The sequence below is a fragment of the Emys orbicularis genome, chromosome 4, assembly GCF_028017835.1.
Source record: "Emys orbicularis isolate rEmyOrb1 chromosome 4, rEmyOrb1.hap1, whole genome shotgun sequence".
NCBI lineage: Eukaryota > Metazoa > Chordata > Testudines > Emydidae > Emys > Emys orbicularis.
This window is the reverse complement of record NC_088686.1, coordinates 70999891-71020541: the sequence shown is the minus strand read 5'-3', so window position 1 is coordinate 71020541 and position 20651 is coordinate 70999891. Positions and strand designations below refer to the sequence as shown.

The following is a 20651-nucleotide window of genomic DNA, read 5'->3' as shown; positions in this document are numbered from 1 at the left end:
ACATCAGGCAATGTTTGTGTTGACTGCTAGTGAGGACAATCAGCTCTAGGTATCTTAAATAAAAGACTACTTTAAGGTTAAGTTATTATGAGAAAGCATAAGATAAGAGTTAGCTAATCTCAAACATGCGTCACCTACAAATAGTGCTAAGTAGGCAAAGCTTATATTACATAGGACACTATTGCCTAAAATTCTTACATGGTAGAAGTCCGTAGCCTCACCCAGCATGCTGATCACAACAAGTGTACCTATGTCAACTCTTGGTCACGTGTCCAAGACACAAGTGAGTGTTGGTGTTCCCAGATCCTAAAGATTCTTCTTTACAGGAAAGCCAAGCTCTTTGTCTCCCTCAGGCACTCAGGATAATAGAAACTTGGTTGGCTTGGGTTCCTTTGTGCTTCAAAATGCATATTTACTCTATGGATGGGGAAAATCTTTTGTTTGCTCTGTGTCTGGTTTTAAGGGATTTAATGACTCCTGCACAACATCTGAGATAGACCTTTTCGTTCATGGGTTTGGGGGAGTCCCCACCAACTGATTTGTACACAGCTGTGAAATCTTGTCCACCCTCAGTATCTAACAGGCATGTGCGTACAGATGTCACATATTTTCAGAGGAAGTTGACTCATAGGTTTTAACGCATCATATTTCCAGATATAGTTCTCTGCCCAAGGCTTTTATAAAAGTGAGTCACTCCCCATGGAAGGGAATCTGCATTCCACAAAGGTTTAAGCATGTCTTGTTTCATGACATATACTGTAAAACTGAACAGATACTTGCTCTTTAGTTAGAGTGAAGAAGAACCTATTAATGTATTTTAAATGGGCTCAGTTTCCCCCCCCTGCCCCCCCCCCAGTGGCCAGAGCTGGATTTCCATGAAGAAACTAGAGATGTTTTTCAAAAGTGACTAATGACTCTCATGTTGGGCACCCAAGGTGCTTAAAAGGATCTGATTTTCAGAGAACAGGTGCTCAGCATTTTCTGAAAATCAGCCCCCCGCCCCGTAAGATATCAATTTAAGCACCCAAAATCACCAGTCCCTTTTGAAAATTTATCCTTGGATAAGCTACACTGGCAAAACTGTGCTTTTGCCACTGTAGCTTATCCAAGCCACACACATCACAGAAAGAAAAAAAAGCTATATCTGCAAAAGTGCAGTTTTGCCAGTGTAACTGTGTGTATAATAGGGGTTTTTACCAGCGTAGTTATGCTGGTCACAAATCTTGCCTTGTCATACCCCTAACCAACATAGCTATGCTGGTAAAAGTCTGTAGCCTAGACCTGGCCTAGCAATGAAAAAGGGTAGGAGGGAGAAAAAAAAATGCCTCCCTCCATTCGTTTGTACTGCTTCCCCTGTATAGTCAGTCAGTCACCCTTGTTGTTTGTGGGGTTGTATTCCGCCCCCCCCCCCCCCCCAATAAACCAAACGGGGAGAAAAAAATAGATCTCTCTTGGAAAGGGGGGAGGGGGAAGTGACAGCTTTAAAAAAAACAACACTGACTAGATTTCAAGCTGCATGTGTACGTCAGTGCTAGTTTATTAAGAAGGAAGGGGGAAAACAAAAGAGCAGGTTGAGAAATGGGGTTTGTCTGGTGAAAAATTGCATGAAAATGAGAGAAAAAAAGTCAGCATTTTCAGGGGGAAATTTCAACATTTTGTGGAAAAACTGAAAAATTGTCACCAAAAACCTGAAAGAGTTTTTTTTTTTTTTTAAATGAAAACTTGAAATCTACAAAAAGCAACACACACACACACACACACACACACACACACACACACACACACACACACACAGAGTCACAAAAGAAAACTGTTGTGTTTTCTTTTTACTAACTAGCCCCAGAAGAAACCTTCATGTTTAAACAGTGTTTTATTTTTAAATATTAAAAGTTTACAAGGCCATTCCATCCATCGCCATGAGGTCATCTCGCCACATCCTCCATTTCATCAATTCTGGCCATCTCTCTCACTATATCTGTTCCCCCACACAATCCACACACTCCCTTTCCCCCCTCATCCTCTTTGATGAACACAGATGAGTCCCCTACACCAGCTCTTTGAACTTTCTCCTTGCATCACTACTGATTTTCTCTTTTTTTTAAAAAAAAGAATGTTGCTCAAAACCAACTTCTATACAACCTAGAAATAATAGTGCCCACCAGTGCCCCATGCCAGTACTCATTATTATCAGCCCACTACAATTCTCCCAGTCTACTGTCCCCACCTGCTCTCTTATAGTAACCTTTCCATGGCTGCGACTGCTATGCACTGACAGCTGTATGAAAGACACATTCCAAAATGCCATTTTATAGTAGTAGAGTAACATTAAAGCAGATGGAAACTGGTTTACAGACCTTTGCATTAGTCTCCCATAGTGGTCGCAAAGTTATTTGACAAAACACAAAAACAAAAAACTTTGTTAGATTTAATGTTGCGAATGTTTTAGTAACTTGGGGGAAACAAACTTTAAAAGAATATTTTATCTCAAACACCAGTCAAGCCCAAAAGAAATTCAGAGTTAAGGTTATACTTAAAAAGAAGTCTGAAGCTATGGAAATGTATATTTAAGGCCTCTCAAAAGCACCAAACCTCTTCCCTCACATTCCCCCATAATGCAAGCTAACCTTTTAATGTAAATACAACTCTGATCAGTAGAGTCCCATGTATTCTGCAATTCCATTGCTGTGGAATTGTACTCTAGAATCTCAGTTTTCATTAAGTTTCTCCGGTTGCAGTGAAGCTCAAACTGAATGTAAACCAATTGAACGTTATCTTTCCAAGACTGTCAACAGCTAGAAAAATACTCAGTGGTCCGATCTACCCCATTCATCTCAATCAGGGCTCCCTGGACTCAGACTTCATGGCCATAGAATTCATTATTTTGTTGCACCAATTACCTGACATTTTGTTTTCTGTCTTCCTGCCAGGACATGCCTGCCAGGACTCTTTGCTCTCCAGCTCCCCACTACAAGGGTGATTTAATTAGATTACACTGCATACTCCCTGCACAATTCCATGAAGCCAAGCAGCAGGTGGTTGGGGAGTCAATTGGCGGGGCGTGGGGGGGAGAAGAGGTAAAAGCAGAGATGGCAGAAGGGAGTTAGTGCTTTATAGCAGAATGGGGACCATGTTTGATAATTGTATATAGAAAATTGGATGGGGATGGACAGGAGTATGCATGGTAAGAGGAGAAATTTTATAGAAGACTCACATAGGAAAGGGTGAAGAAGAGGGTCTGATGGTTAAGGAAGCATCTGAGGCATACGTCATAGCAGGTGTAGGTAGCGATATCTAAAAATCTTGCATATCTTTTTGATTCAACTGTCGACTTTCTAAATGGTGCTCAATATGTGGATGATATAAGCTCCTAAAGATTTCGCATAGCCTTGGCCCAAACTTACTGAACAACTCCAAACCTACTAGAACCTTCCCAAGACAGTAAAAGATATTGGGGGGGGGGGGGGGGGCAAGTACAATAAACCAAGTTTGGAATCTCTAGGTCAAACTATTTTAAAGTTACGATATGGCACAAAGGTAAAAGTTTGGTTTTTCAAACTGTCATAACTGTCACTTTCAGTTTTGGGGGCAGGAACAGTGTCTTTCTCCATCATCTGTGAAGTGCATAGCACATCTTTAGTACTAATAATCTGACTAATCATGCTGTCTAGATTACCCCAAAAACTTTCCCCAGATAAAAGTCTCTTCTGGTAGAAAAGCACAAAAAAAATTCAGGTGGTCTAGTTTATAGTGCAAAGCTAGTTACAGTCCTGGTGACTAACAGGTCTTCCAATAATCTCACTTTTCAGCATTATGGCTGCCCCATGAAGAAAGCTCATAAATGCATATTGAGAGTTTTTGATTCCAATAATTCAAGATAAAAGGGCTCTTGCTTCTCAGACTTAGATTGCTGGGCTGATGAAAAATATAGGTACAGTCTTCTTTTAAACTTTGATGTTGGGAGATTAGAATTTTCCCTTATACCATCTGAACTTGTACCATAAGGTGCCCTCAATGCTCAGTCCCACAAGGATACATTTGCAATACAAAACAAAACAATAGCCATCACATACACAACACGTTTACATGTTTTATATGTGCAAAAGATAATTAATGGGTAAGATGGACTACCAAATACAGCAAGAGAAGCTGCAGCCATGAATGCATTCAAAGGAGTTGGACAAACATTAAACCCTCTGTGCGCTAGGAGATGGAACATTTGTTTTAAAATAGTTTTCAAAACACAGCTCCCTCCCCACAAACTTTAAACATTTAGCCAGCAGGAGTAGATCTAGCCAAATCGCAATAGCCACCAGATTTAGAAATAGTAATTCAGTCCTGTAGAAGCAGAGGTCAAGTAGGCTTTCTGAGTTGAATACTGCATACTGTTTGGTCCACAAACCTGTATTGCATTTGGTTTTGGGGCACATGGGGAAGTGAGGAAAATACATTTGCAGACTTTTTGGACAGGACCCCATTTTCTGCTATACACAGGGCTTAGGAGTGGGAAAAGGAGCATAACAGGGTACAAACCATAGCTAGGTAAGTGAATGGATCTAGAGAAGCTGTGCGGCACTCGTTTCAGCCCCAACTATACATTCAAGCCTACTTACTACAAATTACGTCCATTAGATTGGCAATTCTTTTAAGTGAAATTAACAACGTGGTAGGGCTTGTTTCCAACTTCACAGTACCAAGTCAAGCTTTACAACCCACCATCAGCGTGAGCTTACCAAATATCTGCTCGCCAACTGATGCTTAACTATTAAGCAGTTCTCAGCATAGATCTCTGTGGGAATTTGGGTGGCTTTTAATGCCCAGCTAATTCTCTGCTGAGTCTGGACAAAGCAACTGAGAAATCCAACATCTGAAGTTCATTTCAACTTTGAAAAGTGACTATAAGAATAGCATCTTCTTACTAAATAGATCAGATTCTTAGCTACTGTATTTAGTGACTAAAAATAAAAGTTGTCACTGTTTTTAATCCTAAAGAGCCGAGACAATGAAGAGAGTGATGCACAAGTTGGAATACAATCCCATCTCAACCACGTTGTTTACTAAGTTCCAATCAGTTACACCTGTGCAAATCCACTGAGACAATGGGGCTCCCTAGAACCTTTACTACAGGTGATGGGGATATTGAAAGAACACAACTTGCCTCACAAACTCTGGGGTGAATTTTCAGGACTGGCAGTTAGTGGGAAAAAAATCTGTTTTTACTTGTATGCTATTACATTTGTCCTGGAGTTAGTGAGAGACATCAGTCTTTTAGAGTCACATTTCAGAAAGGAAATCTTATAGAGGATTTTTTTAGGTTGTTATCATTGCTGACAAAAAAAGTACAGCCATTCTGTTACTCAGAATTTCCTTCACTTGTTATTTATCATGTCCCCTTCTCTGTAGCTAGAAGAGCAGACAAAAGTCTCTCTCCAAAACTGGGCAGATGACAATATACACTCATGGGGCTTTTTATTTTTCCCCTGTGTGAGCCACCAAGTAATAGGAACATAAAACTTTATTCACTTGTACACAGTGAAGAGGTGTCACTTCCCTGATATGAAGTTAAGGTATTAGATCAGTGCAGGTTTTGGCTCACTTTAAAACTGCTTTCCCTCCCTCCCCCCATCACTTATACTCCCCTGCAACTTTCCTTCACAGAGTAGTTCTCAGAGGTGGCATCCTCCTGCAGGAAGTGTTATTAGTGTAACCAGCTAGAACCAACCCATATCCCTCAGAGAGATAAAGGCCACCACCAGTAACAAGATACCTGAAGTCAACTCTCAGAGATCACCATCTGTCATGGTAACACCAAGCACAACCAGAGCAACCACTGATGGAGCATGTCTGAGTGACCAAGGTAACATTCACTTTCTGCCATCAGCATCACTTCACTCACTCATTCAGAACTATCCTGGCATTTTGTCTGCTTCTACTGCCAGCTGGGTGAGCCAGATTTGGAATGCTGGCATTGCTGCACAGCTCTGGAAACAACAGACGAAGACAAACATACATTTGAGCTTAATTGGTGGTGGTAGTGGGTTTTGTAGAATTAAGAGAAAGATGTTCTGTCTGTGGACTAAATCTAAGTCCTAACATATATATACTGGTGTTGGGGGCAGGGTGAAGAAGGAGAGAATGACAGAATTATGTGCAATACGGTCATTGCCATAGCTGGACGCACTGTGTACGGGCAGCACTCACGTGTTAACCAAACATGTAGCTCAGATGAACAATATGAGGCTACCAATCCAAGATCAGCACCATTAGTGCGAATAAATCAATTTCTGCTGGAAGCTAGTGGGGGGGAGGGGGGAAGGGGAGAACCACAACAGCCAGTATTTGCATCAGCTCAAGGCTTCCTTTCCAGGGAAGTGGGGGGGGAGAGAGAAGAGGGGGAGGGACCACTTATGCCTGAAACAAAAAAACTGCCTTTTTAAAAAGAGCTGTTTAAATAAACATTCCAAAAAAAGATGGAATGTTTAACATTTGGTGGGTCAGCATAAGCTTGCCCAAGTTGTTCATAAGTTAGCTTGGCCACACTTAGTAGCCACCGATACAGAGAGAATAGCATAGGACCTTGGGGGAAGTTTAAAACAAAAAGTGCACCAGGGTAGCATTAGTGGAGCCATTCAATACACATTCCTTTTGATAAGCAACAAATGTTACACAGTGAAATGTATTACAGTCAATGTCTTTAGGAAATGAGAGTCATTTGTGGGGGAGGGAAGGAAGGAAGGAAGGGAGAGAAAGTGTTGATAATTTCAAGCAGGGCTGTTTACAATATAATGCAATAAAGAAGACTGACCTTAAAAGGAAAAAAAAAATTGAATGCTCGTAACCAATATGAAAACAAAATGCCTAATACACACGATCACATGCCATCAGGTTTGTCAGCATCTCTGTAACCACTAAACTGAGGCACTTCTAACGGTGCAAAAAAGAATTTGTATTGGGATAAAACCTGGCAAAAAGAATCTAAGCCTGGGAAAAACAGAGAAGGAGATTTTAACAGATCAGTTTGGCTTTGAAAGAAGGTTGTTTTCAATACACAACAAGAAGTTCTCATTTATTATGAATCACTCCCTATAGGGACTGAAAATATTGATGGTATAGAAGAAAACACAAGATGAGTGTCTTGGCTTTTGAGATCAGTGGACTTCTCTACTTTATTTACAAAGCCAAAACAAACCTGCTATACATCTAACCTGCTTTGAAAACATAAGCACCGCCATACGGAGTCAAACCAGTGGTTCATCTAGCCCAGGACTTGGTCTTCAGACAGTGGCCGGTACCAGATGCTTCAGAGGGCATGACTAGAACAGGGCAATTATCAAGTGATCTATACTCTGTTGTTGTCCCAGCTTCTGGCAGCCAAAGGTTTAGGGACACTGAGAGCATGGGGTTGTACTGACCATCTTGGCTACCCGCCATTGATGGACCTAACTTCGTGTTTGGTTTTTTTTGTTTTTTTAAAAACCAGTTATACTTTTGGCCTTCACAACATGCCCTGGTAACAAGTTTCACAGGATGACGGAGTTGTGCGAAGAAGTACTTCCTTAGGTTTGTTTTAAACCTGCTATTAATTTCATTGGGTGACCCCTGGTTCTTGTGTTATGTGAAGGGGTAAATAACACTTTCTTATTTACTTTCTTCACATCATTCATTATTTCACAGATCTATCCTCCCCACCCTAGTTGTCTCTTTTTTAAGCTGAAAAGTCAGAGTGTTTTAAATCTCTGCTCATATGGAAGCTGTTCCTGTCCCCCAATATTTTTTTTTTTTTTTGCCTTTCTTTGTAAAATTTTCCTAATTCTAATTTTTTTTTTAGATGGGGCAACCAGATCTGCACACAATATTCCAGGTGTGGGCGTACAATGGATTTACATAGTGGCATTATGATATTTTCCCTCTTATTATCGATCCCTTTTTTCATGGTGCCTAACAGTTTGCTTTTTTTTGACTGCTGCTGCACATTGAGCAGATGTTTTCAGAGAATTATCCGTAATGACTCCAAGATCTCTTTCTTGAGTGGTAACAGCTAATTTAGACCCCATCATTTTGTATATATAATTGAGATGACGTTTTCCAATGTGTATTACTTTGCATTTTTCAGCACTGAATTTCATCTGCTATCTTGGTGCCCAGTTACCTAGTTTTGTGAGATCCCTTTGTAACTTTTCACAGTCAGCTTTGAACTTAACTATCTTGAGTAGTTTTGTTTGCAGCTGCAAACTTGACCACCTCACCCTTTACCCCTTTTTCCAGATCATTTATGAGTAGGTGGAACAGCACTGGTCCAAGTACAGAGCTTTGGGAGACCCTGCTATTTACCTCCCTCCATTCTGAGAGCTGACCATTTATTCCTACCTTTTGTTACCTTTCTTGTAACCAGTTATTGATCCATGAGAGGACCTTCCCTCTTATCCCATGATTGCTTACTTGACTTAAGAGCCTCTGATGAGGGACCTTGTCAAATGCTTTCTGAAAGTCCAAGAAAGCTATATCCACTGGATCACATTTGTCTATGTTTGTTGACAGCCTCAAAGAATTCTAGTAGATTGGTGAGGCATAATTTCCCTTTATAAAAGCCATGTTGGCTCTTCCTCAACATATGTTCATCAGTGTCTGATAATTCCATTTTTTTACTATAGTTGCAATGAATTTGCCTGATACTCAAGTTAGGCTTAAACAGCCTGTAATTGCCAGGATTGCCTCTGGAGCCCCCCCCTCCCCCCATTTATTTATTTTTTTTAAATAGGCATTACATTAGCTGTCCTCCAGTCATCTGGTACAGGGACTGATTTAAGCAATAGGTTACATACCACAATTAGTTCTGCAATTTCATATCTGAGTTCCTTCAGAAGTCTTGGGTGAATACCATCTGGTCCTAGTGAATTATTATTGTTTAGTTTAATCAGTTACTTACAAAACCTCCTCTACTGAGGCATCAATCTGGGATAGTTCCTCAGATTTGCCAACTAAAAAGTATGTCTCAGGTGTGGGAATCTCACTCACATCCTCCACAGTGAACAGCAATGCAAAGAATTCATTTAGCTTCTCGGCAAGGGCCTTCTCTTCCTTGAGTGCTCCTTAAGTACTTCAATCAGCCACTGGCCCCACTGACTGTTTGGCAGGCTTCCTGCTTATGATGTACTTAGTTTTTGAGTCTTTTGCTAGTTGCTCTTCAAATTCTTTTTTGGCCTGCCTAATTATACCTGTACACTTGACTTGGCAGAGTTTATGCTCCTTTCTATTTTCCTCAGTAGGATTTGACTTCCTATTTTTAATAGATGTCTTTTTCGTCTCTAACTGCCTCTTACTCTGTTTAGCCATGGTAGCATTTTTTGGACCTTTTTTTTTTATTTGGGGGGTATACATTTAGTTTGAGCCTCTACTACAGTGTTTTTAAGCAATTTCTATGCAGCTTAGAGGCATTTCATTCTTGTGTCTGTTCCTTTTAAATTTCCGTTTAACTAGCTTCCTCATTTTTGTGTAGTTCCCCTTTTTGAAGGTAAGCTACTGTGGTTGGTTGCTTTGGTATTCCCCCCCCTACTGAGTTCTGAAGTCTCTTAATGCCTGTGAAACATATAAAAGGGAGGTGAAAATAGCCCATCAGTGCATACAGTAAAAAATTAATCTACACATACAAGATGGTCCTAAGAATTCTAATATAATTTAATAGTATGTGCACAATGTTCTGAATGCCCTTTAGTATTTATAATCATAGCAATACTTCCTACAGGTAATTCCTGTAGGACTACACCACCCAGAATCCTTCACAGGAAATTGGGAGTCTGTGTTGGGAGAGTGAAAAAACAAAGCTTGTGCAAAAATTAAGCTTCCAGGTCTGTCTTCCTTTATAAAATTAACCCCACATAAGTACAATACACTACCTCCTTCCAGACTGGATAAAGCGTGGAGAAATTTAGAATAAACAGTACTGCCAATTCCAAACATTTAAAAAAAAAAAAAAAAAATCACGTGAACTTCTCCCCCACACCAAAAACAAAATAGGTTTTAAAATCATGAGGTTAAATTTTATATTTATAAAATCCGATGGGGGGGGGGGGGGAGAGAGGATTGGCTTTCTGGTTCTTGTAGGGTTCATTTAAGTCTCATTTTCAAGTTTTTCCACCCCAACCAGGAAGGCTAAAAACTTTCATTAAAACAAACAAAAACAAAAAGTAAATTGAGATTCTCATGTGATAATTGACTTCAGGAGCTAGGACTTTAAAATAAATATCACAAGACTTGTGATAAATTTGTAAGAGTTGGCAAAACTGGGTAAATATCAGGAAGGGTTTCCCCAGGGTTAGATCGGCCCTATCTTCCAGCTCTATGATCTAATTTGGCCATTGAATGCCTCCTTTGCCCTGCCAATGAATTCAGCCTTTCTGGCCAGTTCACTTCTTTCACAAATATCTTTGTGCTTTCTTCCATTTCGTCCTTTATTCATAGACAAAACTACAGACTTTTGCATTTGGGGGAGGAAGGGTGAAGGGGAAAGCATAAAAAAAAAAAGTTATCCTTCTTCAAACCCCTCCTTCAGACTCACCTCCACCCTTATGCCTACAGAACACAGCCAGATGACAACAGTTAGGCAGCTGAGTCAAGACTACTGCTGATTTTGCAAAATCATGCTTATTTTACTGTTAACTAATCCTCCTTCCATCCCCTCTCCATTTGCTTGTTTCATCCACCTGTTGAGTCTTCTCATAAACCTGTCCCAGAGAGCTCAACCTCTGAATCATCTTCATGACATATCTGTACAGCACCTAGCAGAATGGAGCCCTGATCCCTGTTTAGGTCCTCTAAGAGCCACTGTAAATCTAAATAATAAGCGAGATCTACCAGACTGTAAAATGGTTTTTCAACAGAAACAGAAGATCTTTTGTTTGATTTTAAAAGCAAAGTGGAGGATACAGTTTTAAAAAGAATCCTGCTATGACCACAGGGAATGATCTGAATCACCTAATAGACCTCTTCCATCTCTAAATTCTCTGATTTAGGATTTTATTATTTAAATTGGTCAAAAGTAGCAGTTGTACAGTAAGGTGACGGTAATATACGTAAGCAGGATTCAAAGTAAAAACAAAAACCAGCAGATTCCACCAGACTGACGAGACACCAGATATGCCATAGGAAGGCGACCTTCAGACAAAAACGAAGGCACAAATTGTTGTTTCTGAAATGAAGCCGATTTGACATCAGTAAAAAAACAAGGTACACAGCTACCAGGGAAGGCAATGTGTTAGTCTGGAAAGGTAATTCATTATGAATTACAAACTGCTGCACTTGAAAAGTGAATCTGTTAGTATTACTTTACCTTAGCAGGTGAGCCAGACTGCAAGACTATCATGATGTTGGACACACACACACACAGACACACACACACCAGGACTGACACTGCTAAGTAAATGAAACGAAGTGCAGCCACACCCCTCTTTGGTATCAAAAGTAATCACAACTTTCTTAAGTAACCGGTGATGGAAAGAATAAATCAATCTGATTATGGGGGTAGCGTTTTGCTGCTATATTAGTCCTTCCATCTGAGATTCTCTAAGCAGGGATTTACAACTAGCCAACCAGTTAAGGATCACATGGTTCCCTGTAAATGGGTAAACTGAGATAGAGAAAGATAGCGAGATTTGTCCAGCTGACACCATGATAGAGTTGAAAATAGAAGTCAGGTTTTCTGACTCCCAGTCTGTTATGTGAAGATACTTTTATTCTTGGGGGGGAAGGGGGAACAAACAAACAAACAAAAAACTCTCTCTAAATATCCTTTCATGGTCCCATTTATTGACTGTTCTATAAAGGATTTTGTGATGCAGTTTTAATGAAAGCTGCTATATAAAATGAAGCTGAGTAGTACTGAACCAAGGCAGGAAAATATGTATGCTGGAAAGGTCATACCTTTCACAAAGGCCTTGTGCCTATTCACTGCTAACACTATTCTGGAATCAAAGCAGCATTTAATACATAACTGCTGAAAGTGTTCCAGGTACCCTTTCACAAAAGATACTCCTAGCACAGGTCACTACCATTGTTGTAGTACAGAGTGCAGCCCTTTTCTTCTGAGAATGCGCTTTGCGTCCCTTCTCAAACACACCATCCTTACTCAGCCCATCCCTCTGCCGCTTTCCTCAAGCACATGAGAAATGAATATGCACAAGAGAAACAAGTAATCAAAGCAGTAGATCACTCCACTCCTTTTACACCACCACCTACATGTGACACAGAGGCCCATTGGGTACCAGCTGCAAAGGGTTTACTATTCTGTGACAGCAGTTCCTAACAGACCTGAAACTCACAAGCCATAGCACATCACTTCCAAGGTATTTATCCATAAAGAATATCATGTGAGGTTTACACTAAAAGCTGTAAAATGTATGTATTGCTACTAGATACTGGAAATGTGTTCTTATAGTTTGCATCAAAGTGTTAATTCCAGGCAAAAGTGAAAAACTGGTTTCTTGACAGACCAGATATGTTTACCCATCTATCTGTTGAAATGTAAATTGAGTGTTGTCTCATTAACAATCACCTTCATGCAGATGAAGGATTGTGCAATTTATCAGGAAGAGCAGAACAGCAGGGGGGAAAAGAGCCTTATCTGGGGGTGCACTTCAAAGGTTTACTGGACTAGCTGAGGGACAAGGAAAGCACCCTATTATCCTGCATCTATGAAGTAAATGAACACTGTTTACACTCATGAAAACGGGATCAAAACCAGCCTCGGCTGGAAATGCTGCAAAAAGCATTGGGGGAGATAAGCCTACTCTAGACAAGAGGTTAGCTTGTTACATTTAGTCTAGTCTCTAGAAATTGTGTATTTTGTTTTATATGTAACCCTTCTGCTTCCATTATCCTTAACTTACTCTCTCTTGAATCTTGATATTTGATAAAAAACTTATTCTTGTTTTCACTATAGATATATCTCAGTGCTGTGGTATTGTACAAGGTATTGATCCGAAGTTGAATCATACAAGCTGGTGTGTGTACTGTTCCGTTAGGGACAGCATATCTGGTATTACTAGGAGCAATCACTGGATAAGCGACTGAACACTACAGGGGAATGCTTCAAAGGGGCTCAGGGACCAGGGAGCACCTACTGTTAATCTGCAAGGCAAAGTACGGGCTGGCATAGCCCAGACAAGATTGTTTGGGTGGCTAACAGGCTGGAGGAGTCAGGGAGCTGACACAGTTAAGCACACACAAGTCTCCCCCTTGCTGGAGGCACAGGGATAACAAGGTGACTCTCAGACTTGGGCACCTTGAGAACTGTCAAAACACCTAACTAAAAACAAACAAGTTCATTAACAATTCACCCTGAGTTTCAAAGACAAAGGAAAATAAACCCCTTATAAAAGGACAAGTCATTTGCCCTTTGAGACGAGGCTGAGATACAAAGGTGCCATTTCACAGTTATCACAAAGCAATAGCTTGTTTAAGGAAGAAATATATCTAGCAAGTGCACTACAGCCATCTTAGGACACACCCCTATGCCAGTGAATAGCTCTATTCCCCCCCTCCCCCTTCCCTCTTGCTTGGCTCATGGCCTGTGTTTTTATGAGTGATTTAGTCTTTGCTCTGCAGGTGTTAAAAACCCTCATTATACACAGACATGGAGGTCATATTTTTACCTATAAACAGGGTTTTTTATTCCACCTTGTTTAATTATGCTTCCAATAGCCAGTCAAAAATAATTTGCCTTTCTATTTGTAATTGAGAGATCACAGATTGTTTGCATCAATAACTTTGGTGAACACAATCAGTAACTTCCTTTTAGAGCTCCTTCCCCCTAAAAGTCTAGCAGCTCCCTTGCAAGGGGACCCACAAACAACCCCTAGTGAATAAAGTCAATTTAACATGCATATAGCTTCTCTTCTCTGACTGAAGAGTTTGTTTTTCCAGACTAGTTCAGCATTGTGTTTTATATATGTATACCTGGATCTCCTAATTTATCTAAGTATTAGAAATATTCATTTTGATACACTTACCTCTATCATATGGACACTGAACAAGTCTTAATATTTGTAAAAAAAGCTTTGAGATCCTTAGCTAAAAGTGACAGGTTTTGTTACTAATGAGAAGCCATTCAACTCAAAAAACCATCAGACTCCTCCAAAGTTTCACTTTAGAGATGGGCCACTACCCCATTCCACTCCCTTGCCACCTTCTCCTCACCCCCCCCCCCCAAAAAAAGAAGATTCAAATTAAAGAGCAGCCTTGCCTCTTAGACCTGGCACTCCTACATAGAAGAATATGAAGAACCTGCTCAGTGTAAGGTCCAACTACAATTTCTGAATGTGTGTTGGAAATTGTTTGGTCCGGTCTATATTTTACATTACTCTGTTTTCAGTGCCCTCCTGCAACCATTGATGACGCCAGTTATCAGCACCTGGTAAAAAATTTTAGTGTCCACAAGTTGTCTCCTAGCTCTCAGAGCCCATATTAACGTGAAGGAATGGAGGTGGGGGAAGTGACAGAACTACAAACATATAGTGCCATTCTCTTTTTGGGCAACTAGAACAGTAAGACTTCAGCAGTACCAGCCAGTGCCTATTTCTTCTCAGCTCTGGACCCTCTGACCTGCAGCAGAGCTCAGGCTGCTACAAGTCTCAGTCTTGGGTTCAAAAGACTATGGTCTGGAGCAGGCCAGACTCTACTGGGAGTTTGAGAACACACACTTCAGTGGGAAGGAGGTGCAGTAGCACAGAGCTCAGCACAGAAGCTTGTTGATAATGGACACAGACTGCATAGTTAACTCAAGTGATCGGTACCCAGGTTAGCCTAGACCAGGTGTGAGCAGCAACACGGTAAAGCCATACTCAAGTTATTGTGCCCACACTGTTGCCATCCTCACTCATGTGAGTCATTAGGACTTCTGTGATCAAATCCCATGGTTCTCAGTGCTGCAGTAAGCGGAGATTAGCACTTCAGTGGTTTAGCTTGCAGTCAGATTGCAAAGTGGGCCAGTTACCAGCCCGGGCATAAGCAGCACTCCGGCTTTAGCCTATAACCCAAGACAGGCCAGCTAGCTCAGGTGTAAAGCACCACCATACTCTGATGAGAGGCACATAGACAAAAGCCAGGTCAGAGGCAACATCTGAGTAAGATTCTGAGTCCATTGCAAAGTTAAGACAAGCTCTAAAAAGGCAGGGAGGCCAAAGAGAGATGACAGTACCAATCTCAAAAAGCTTGATTTACCTACCAGGTTGTATCCAGCAGAGACTCTTTGGTGAGGTCTACACTGCAGCTAGAGGTGCAATTCCCATCGTGGGTAGACAGATTAATGTGCTAGCTCAAGCTGAGGTAGTGCCAAAAATAGCAGCATGAACATTACAGCACAGGCTAGCCACTCAAGCTCAGACCATGGGTTAGCTAGCTGCTTGAGTGAGTCCAAGCCCACCAGACCCAAGTTGTCACCAGTGTTGCAACATCCACACAGGTCTAGCTCACTAAAAATAGCAAAGTGAGGGAGACTCAGGCTGTCTACCCGGGCTGGGAATCATACTTCCCAGTTGCAGCATAGACATACCTAGTGATAAGCATCTTTAGAAATACCTTAGGTAAGTGTGTATGGTATCTACACCAGCAAATTAGAAAAGTGTTCATCTCAGGAGTACAAATATTTGGCAGCAAATACACCAGCAGTTTGCTGTGCAAATTTTACAGATTTAAAGAAGCACCTCTGCTTTTAAACCACTGGAGCACTGCATTTTTCCAAAAGCTACCACCAAAGATTAGATGTGCACGTAAAACTTTAGGAAAGAGAAATGCTCGGCCCTGCAGAAAACAGGACTCACAGGTAAAGTGGTGGATAAAGTCTGAATGCAGTCACAAGATCTTCAATATCTGATCCATTTCCAAAACAGTAATTATGCTGAAGGCTCTAACACCCTCAAAAATAGAACTACCACCATACAAAAATCCTCATCCTACAAAATCTGAAATAGTACCAAAGATCTCCACAAATTCAATGGGGTTCCACTATCAGTTTCAGTGGTTTACTGCATTATTTTTCACAGCGGTAAAAAGCAATCTTCAGACACAATTGGAAATAAATGCGCAGATCTCAATTTAGCATCTAGGCATGTAGGGCATTTGTACTGAATTATGCATTGCCAGGGGGAGCCCAGGAGTGGAACAATAGCCAGTAGTGCAGGTTAAGTGTGAGGTGTATCAGTTGAGCTGCATGGCAGCACAGAACTAGAGTAAGAGGATGCTACAATTTAGGTCTGAGATGCATTTGTAGAACTGTGGGAGAGGACTGCAAGTCAGATTTGAGGTGCTTTGGTAGAGCTGTGGTGGTGAGAGTTTACACTGCATCTATTTGTCCTGTGCCTGTACTAGCTATCACCAGTAATTTCAACAAGTACAAAATTAGACAAACTCACATAAAAAGGCAAAAATGGCGGGGAAGAGGAAATGAGCTGACAAAAATGCTGATGAGTAATAGTTGACAAAAATGCATTTCTTTATTTTTTGCGGCACACAGCAGCACAACTTTCATTTAGGAAAAAGGCTGGCAGATGTCCCAACATACACACACAAATATATATTGCATATAATTTTACTGTACTGAACCAATTAAACAGTTAGTGCTTATATAGAGCCAAGCAAAGGGATGTGGTTTCTTGGCCATTTGAAGGGACTTCTGCAATCCCAAAGCTTGTGAATTAGCATTTATTTGTTTGTACCACATTGTCTGCTCTTGAGATTACTAATTTCTTTCTCCCCATTTGAATACCACAGCTCTTATCGCTTGACACTATGGAACATGAGGCTGGTGCCACAATATGGCCACAGAGCAGCACTAACAAACCCCCACAGTTCCTTTTCCTCAGAATAGGTCCTTTTATGAACAGAGCTCCACTTAAAGCACAGTCATAAGATCAGACTACGTGCAGATCTTTTACTTCCACAAAGAATGGAGAGCACATTACAGTTGCTGTTTATTTAAGGTTGTCTACATCCAGCAGTAATGCTTAACTAACATTCAAACTCATAAGTGCCCTTTCACAATGGAGGTTTGTGTCATTCACAGCAGGGGGAGAAAAAAGTACTAGAGAGAACCACTGGGAAGTATTATATGAATAAATAGCACCCCATTAATTTTAACTAGGAGAAAAGTCGGTACAGTCCAGACTAGATTTTTTCCTTAGGAATCAGAATTATTCTTACATTTCGCTTACATAAGGGATGGGAGTCAAAACAAAGGTTCCATAGTAGGCTTATTTGCCAGGTGGGAGGGGGGGAAATGTTGCACTGTATAGCAGAGTGCAGAGGCCTTACATTGGATCCAGCATCATGGAAGTTAACTTTTCAAGTTTCCATTAGCTCACACCCGCACAGGTAGACAGGACTGAGGCAATAAGGAAAACCAGTCAGGAGTGAAGGGTTGGATTTTCAGTGTTGCAGACCACCTGAAGTTCCCATCCATTTCACTTGGTGGTGCTGTTGCTCAGCACTTGGAGACAGCAGTTACATTATATGTGTACCATTGTGAAAGCTTGCAGACAACCAACCAAAGCCTGCCTCAAATAGTGCTTTTCTGGCAAGCTTGTTAAAGATGCTGATTGGGCTACAACAAGAACCAGCCTGTATTAACCCAATGTATCTCACATGCACAACTTCCAAATTCTTTCGCTTCATTCACAGGAACACCTTGACATGTTAACATTCTGACTGTCGGTATGACACAGTGAGAGCTCTTCCCCAAACCATCTTAGTAGCTTAACTAAGCTACTGCAGAGAAGAAACAGTCTGACTTACTACTTTAGTGCCTTAGTATGTACAAATGATACCCTGCAAAGGTGCATATCTACAGCCTAATGCCATGTGTGCCAGTTCACTGAAATCCAGCAGCTTGTAATAGCAAGGGGTTAAGTGGGTCAAGGAGACTATAATATTCTCCTTACTCCCCCTAATACAGTTAGGATGAGTCCATTCTGTGATTACAGAGAATTCTTTACAAGCTGTTCCGCCTTGAGCTACAGAGCCACCTTTCAGTACTTTCTTTGGGGAGACAGGGTGAGAAATGCTCTCTTTTTGACTTTACTGGAGTCCTGAAGATACACTGAGTTTTACCCCACTTTACATTTTCCACATGATAGCCCCCACCTTTCCAGGATATTCAGACAGGAAGGAACATCCTTAAAGTCCAAAGGATCTGCTCTTTAATTGATGAGAAGGTTCACTACTGAACCCAGTGAGGCAATCCCTACCTACAGAGCTGGAACTTGCTTCCTGGGCTTGGAGTATGAAAGAGGCAGTAAGACCACGCTCCAACTCAAGATGCTAATATGGATAAGATTCATTAGGCCAGCCTTCTTAGTTTTAGTAAGGTCTGTATGAATAGTAGTGCATATTAGGCTCAGGTAAATTTTAGACAATTATTTATGCAAATAGCTTTTTCTTATCAGAAGGGGCAATATACACTGGAGTACTGTTCTCTTAGCTGAGGAAAGAAGTTCTACAAGACAACTAAGAGCTGATTTGATATTAGGAGTTGCTTGTTTTGTTTTTAAGAGGTGGTGAAAGCTACTGTCTTAACCTCAATACCCAGCTATTTGAAAGCAGACTGACTTATGTGACAAGGGCTAGAAGTCATAGTACGGCCATCAGATGGTAACTTTTGGTTACTACAAACCTTAGTTGGATTTGAACCAGTCTCTTACAGGTGAGGAGTTCCGTATCTCACTACCAATCCCCTACGGAAACTATTCAGTTTCGCCCCCTTTCACTCAACCAAACAAGACACTTGTTCCTGGACAGCATTTAACACCTTCACCCTTCAAGAATGAGGCATAGGGGTGCAAGCTCAGCATCCCCATCATGAACAGCAGTCATAAAGCACTAATGGGAGTTCATGGGAATGTTTTGTTTGCTGACCATTTCAAAAGTGGAAGATGGCCAAAAACAAGAGGCACCTAAATCCATTCTGATCTCAAGTGATTTCCAGATTAGTTGACATAGGTAAGAATAAACCTCATCTGACTTTGCTAAAGAGAGAGAACTGAGATGGAGAAATAGACAGTATATCCTTTAACAGGTTCCAGGTTTACAAAAAGTGGAAAACTTGAGAACTTAAAAATACTGTGTAATTAGACATGTCCAAAGGAGAAAATATGTAATCTGCCTTATTTATTTACTCCAGGCAGTTCTGTACAATACATTCTTCACTCTTGTAAGCAAAGATAATTTTCAAGACACGCACAAACATGTTTTTTGGGTACATAATATGGATTCTAGACACCATCTAGTGGCACAAAAGCCTTATGACAGCTCAGTCTGAACAGTCATCCTCCTCAAGGATTTGCAAAAGCAGTGTAGCATTTACTTAGAGTAGTGGTTCTCAAACTTTTGTACTGGTGACCCCTTTCACACAGCAGGCCCCTGTGTGCGACCCCCCTTATAAATTAAAAACACTTTTTAAATATATTTAACACCATTATAAATGCTGGAGGCAAAGCGGGATTTGGGGTGGAGGCTGACAGCTCGCGACCCCCATGTAATAACCTCGTGACCCCCTGAGGGGTCCCGACCCCCAGTTTGAGAACTCCTGCCTTAGAGAGCTCACTAAACCTGGTACTAAGGTATTATTAAAGAAAGAAGGAAAATAAGTAAGGCCCATATGATTTTGGAGATCTGTTTCTTTCGACAAAACCACCTTATGCCCCAGCTAGGCTTCATACAGCGCTGTTTGTGTTTGATCAGCACTTCACATGTTAGCACTCAGGAGCCAAAGCACCATACTCAAGATTCCCAAAATATCAATGCAACAGAAAAATGCACTTGCTGTGTTGAATCAGTTTGGCAACAGAAAAGCAGTTAAGTGACTTGTCTTGTATTTAGAGATTAGCTCTTTCTATTGGTTTCTTTTTAGTGGTCAATCTCTCATACAAGCTGTAACCTGGGACTCATTTAGTCAGTACATGATCAAATTTAAGACTTGACCAATGAAACTTTTGAGTCCTATCTCAAGCCTCTGTAACTTCCCCTATCTTTCCGCACATATTTAGAGGAAAGTTTGGCTTTTCATTTGATCACTACACTGCAATACTGTCTTCTGCTAATCGGAAGGCTGATCCATTTCAAAGCCTGGGACAAGTTGTACTCACACAGCAGGAACAAAAAATTGAAAAATATTTTACAGTTTTTATTGTTAAGTTAGAAGGGGTGAGGAGTGCTGCTTCTTATAGTGTCATGGCTGCTAATCTCTAGTGGCTGATGAACAGAAGGTATAAAAGCCTTGTTACTGATAGAAATTCTCCTTAGCGCAAATGGCAAAGACTTTTGTATTTTAGAACAAAATAACCTGGGATTATAACCCAGTTAATTCATAGGGTATAAGGCTAGAAGGGACCACCGATCATCTAGTCTGACCTCCTGCATATCACAGACCATAGAATTTTTCCAAAATAATTCCTGTTTGAACTAGAGCATATCTTTTAAAATCACCAGATATAGGGAAGCCACTACCACAACGTTATCCTCACTGTTAAAAATTATGCCTCATTTCCAGTCTGAAATTGTCTAGCTTCAACTTCCAGCCATTGACCTTGTTATACTTTTGTCTGCTAGACCGTCAAATTTTTGTTTCCCCTGTAAGTACTTATAGACTGTGATCAAGTCAGCCCTCAATC

General features: G+C 40.8%; 1 protein-coding gene across 1 annotated transcript in view; it reads right to left on the bottom strand.

Annotated features, from left to right (window-relative positions):
- Positions 1-20651, bottom strand: part of DCAF5 (DDB1 and CUL4 associated factor 5) — a 93059-nt gene that overhangs the window by 41051 nt on the left and 31357 nt on the right. The gene's annotated exons all lie outside the window — the stretch shown is intronic.